The following is a 4,208-nucleotide window of genomic DNA, read 5'->3' on the forward strand; positions in this document are numbered from 1 at the left end:
GGTGCTGTCCTGTCCAAGGTACTGTTAGAGGATTAGAGACAAAATAGCTCTGGTGGGGGAGGGGGACACTTTTCTCTGTCTCAGCCCAGTAACAAGTCACATCTCGGGAAGAAAAGTCTTCATTTTATGCTTGCTGCTTATCCTGGTGTCAAAGAGAAAGGTAACTCTTTATAGCTTGTTAGTCCAGAAATCAACTTATTCTTTTTCTACTGGTGGCTTTAACCACTTGTTCCCAAATGCAAGTCTGCATGTCCTGGGGAGCTTTGTTTAAAATGCAGATCCTTGGGCACCATCCAAGGAGATTCTATAGGTTTATAGGTCATGCTATAGGTCTTGAGTAGCATTCAGGAATCTGTAGTGATTCTGATGTGCAGCCAATTGTGGGAACCACTGTTTTAATCCAGTCTAGTTTATGTAACCCTCACAGCAATCTTAAGAAACAGAAGACCATAATTCAAAAACAATCATTTTCCCAGAATCGCACTTACAGTGACGGCAATACTTTAAGCATATGTGTGTCTGCAGTGGTGTGCTGGTAAATGTTTAACATCCAGTTCTCCAAAAACAAACCTCCTCCCCTCAAAAGGGTCTGATTCAGAGACTTTGCCAATTTTGGTGATTTAAATACTCACCATAACTGATTTTAAGCTACTGACATGACATCACTAAATGAGTTGGGAAGAGATGCTCAAGAGCACACAGATATTTCTACCATACAGACACAATGACATAAACACATGTAGACATAAATAACCTTAAGAGCCTAGAGTATAGTGAAGTGTAGTAAAATAATTAAGAAGTGGTAAGTTTGAGTATTACCTTTATAATTTATTTGATTGTAAGTTTATATAGTTTAACTTTTAAAAATGACTGAATTTAACAGCTGGCTTTCACAATCTGAACATTTAACAATTGACTCTCACGAGCTGATGCAAGCCAGCTCCAGTATGCCCATATGTCTGCTTCAAAAGCCTTCTAGACAGTATTTGACAGCAGTGATCTATGGAATACAAGTTTTTAAAAATCTTTTCTGAAACAAAATATTAAAGGACCAAGTATATTTGGGAAGTGCTGCAAGGTTAATTTGCTTCTTTAAAATCTACCATTTTGATTGGCATATTATGAGCCATCTAGAGTACTGAAGTAAAGAGACCTATTAAGTCTAAGTTTCTTTTTACGTGTAATAGCATCCGGCATTCTGCAGGATCAGTGTTCCTTAGAATCCACTCTGGGAGTCTGTGCACTTGGAGAAATCCTAGCAAAGTGTTTAAAGCACTGACTGTGGAGCCAGACCTGAGTGACACTCACACGTCTTCATCTTAAGCAAAGTCTATTTCCCCATCCCTTGACTTTGGACTTGGCCATGTGGTGTGCTTTGGCCAATGGTGTGTGGGCAAAAGTGACATTAAGGCTAAACTTTAGGAGGCCTTGAATGTTTCTGCTTTCCCTCTTGTGTTTCTGTATTCTCCACAGCATGCCTCAGTTGGCCCCAGAAAGAGGATGAGAGACACACGGAAGAGAGCCACTCTTGCCAGCCTATAGACAGAGCAGCTATAAATCGAAGCTATAATACCCAGCTGAGGCCAGGCAGGTCAGGGAAACCAACCAAACTGCAGATGTGTGATTGATTACACACACACACACACACACACACACACACACACACACACACACACGTCCATCAATATGGAATTTATATAGAATATGTATAGTTTATATAAAATACATATATATAATATTTATAAAAGTATTAAACTACTGAGTTTGGGAGTGATTTATTACACAGCAATACTTAACTAATACAGTTCAATAGGACATACTAGATGTGATACCATACTATGCAGCTGTTATAAATGATATGACATTTACTGACATGGAAAGATGTCTATTTAATATTGTTAAGTGAAATAAATCATATTTCAGAACATAACCTATAGGTACCGTTACACACGTAAACATACAGATATGAGAAAGTAGTTTCAGGGGGGTTGGAATCAGGAAATTTTCTTTTCTCTGTAGTTTTATTTTTCAAAGAGCATCCATATTTTTGTAATTGGAAATATGTCAATGGTTATGATATGTACTGAGAGGACAGAAAGACAAGTCTTTAAAATAAAGAGAAATATCTTTAGGGCAAGAGGAGCTGTATTAGTTAAGTACTGCTGTGTAATAAATCACTCCCAAACTCAGTTGCTTAATACAACAGATTATAAACAGCCTCAAATGGGGCATAGAGTTCAGATTTGATGCATAAAGAACTAGAAGTAAACAATAATAGTTAACATTGATTAATGCTTATTCTACGTTGGTAAGTGTATTATCTCATTTAGTCCTCTTAGCAACATATGAGGTCATAATTTTAACTTTATTTTACAGAAAAATAAACTACTGAGGTTCAGAAAGGATAAATCATTGGCTAAGGATCACACAGCTTGTATTTGAACTCAGGTCTGTCTCCAGAGCTCATCTTCTTTCCAGTATGCAGGCTTTTATCATTGCATGGCTTTGAGCAGAAGGACTGACTTGGATGAGTGAGAAGGAGGCACCAGGTATGGAATCCAAACTCTTACAGCTTGGAGCTCTTACAGCTTGGAGCTCTTACAGCTTGGGAGACTGTGGATAAAGGATAGGTGGAGGACATTATAACACAGAGGATAGGTCACAGAATTAGCCAGAATTAGAGGTCAAATTCTACATCCGCATTTAGGCGCTGAGTAATTGTGCACCAGTTACTTAGACGCATCTAACCCTGACTTTATCCTTCCATGAAAACATAAAAGAAATAACATCTCCTTGACAACAATCACATGACAACTATATCATCATGTGAATTATTTCAGTGCCTAGCAAGTAAGCTACCATTAAATGTTTGCTACTATTTTAATATAAGAAAAAGCACTTTGAAAAGTGTAAAATGCCAATCATATGCTAATAGTTGCAATCTGCAATTTTAGTGAACACAGTATTTTAGTGAAATTGATCGGGTGGGCTAAGGAGAGATTGGCGTTGACTGAGAGACTGTTCACCTTACCTGAGAGTGACCTGACGAGAGCTTGGCTAGGGGCTGGCTATGAGATTGCCCAGTCAGGCTGGGGAGATGTTCTAATGAAAGAATCTATGGGACTTGGTAACTCGCTGATGAATGAATATGACAGGTTTAAAAGGTCGCCAAAGTTTCACATCTGGAAAAATAGCAACAATCTTGAAGAAAGCTTCATTTTCGAATTGTAGAAAACATATTGAAAAGTCAGGGGAAAACTCTCTAGAAAGGGTTCGTTATTCACTCATTCATGCACCAATATTTATTGAGGGCCTGCTGTGTGCCTGGCACTGTAGTGTACTCAAGCAGATTATGGGGTGTGGTGGTGGTGGGGAGCAAATTCCAATCAAATAATCATGCAAATAAGTGTAAAATACACCTGTGATATATGCACAAGGAAGAGGTACAAGGGGTTGTGAAAGCATATAGTCAGAAAACGTTTCCTGAGAAAGTGATGACGGATGAAGAGAAACTTAGAGTTTAGTTCAGGTTGTTACATTGTAGATGCGTAGAGCTTTTCCGAGGCAGTTTTATATTTAGCCATGTAAAGCAGAAGTTCTTAATCTTAAGCGCGCCCCTGAGTCATTTGGTGGACAGGTCTAGTTGGGGCCTGAATGTGCTTATCTAACAAGATACCCAGGTGATGCTGCTGCTACTGTTATAAGTCTAAATTAACACTTATACTACCATAAAACAAACTATGAACAACTTCTAACAAATGTTTTTCAGGTCGGTCACCACAAAAATCAATTTGGAAAGTCTGAAATGTTTTTACACCAGGTTGAATGTTAACATTACATGTTCAACCTTTCTCTTTATTGAAAAAATTTTTTAAAAAAACAAAAACACCACTGTAATCGTAGAATTGCCCTGCAGTTAGCTCTGGGTGAACAAATGTCAAAGCACTGTAAACAACTCTAATGGAATCTTTGAAGGGAGAAGATGTGTGCCAGGCCTCGGAGACTGTAGTGGGATATAGAGAACTGTTTCAGTGCAGAACCAGTCATGGGACATGCCGGGGGGAGCAGGGAGCCGTGGTTGGTTTGGAATGAACCTTTCATTTATGGCAAAGGAATTCTATTCCTCGGAGGTTGGAAGAAGGGGAACCTTCCAACCATCAACCCCTAAATATTTTAATATTTTAAAAAATTATCTTTCAACAGTATAC

The 4,208-nt window shown here is 38.5% G+C and overlaps 1 long non-coding RNA gene across 1 annotated transcript in view; it reads left to right on the plus strand.

Annotated features, from left to right (window-relative positions):
• The first annotated feature begins 1,797 nt into the window (after nucleotides 1-1,797).
• The window catches only part of LOC111730567, a 4,646-nt gene continuing 2,235 nt past the window's right edge, over nucleotides 1,798-4,208 (plus strand). Inside the window, exon 1 of the long non-coding RNA XR_002776744.1 lies at nucleotides 1,798-2,549. This is a non-coding gene — a long non-coding RNA (uncharacterized LOC111730567). The remainder of the gene's footprint in view (nucleotides 2,550-4,208) is intronic.

This window comes from Pteropus vampyrus, unplaced genomic scaffold (assembly GCF_000151845.1).
Source record: "Pteropus vampyrus isolate Shadow unplaced genomic scaffold, Pvam_2.0 Scaffold321, whole genome shotgun sequence".
NCBI lineage: Eukaryota > Metazoa > Chordata > Mammalia > Chiroptera > Pteropodidae > Pteropus > Pteropus vampyrus.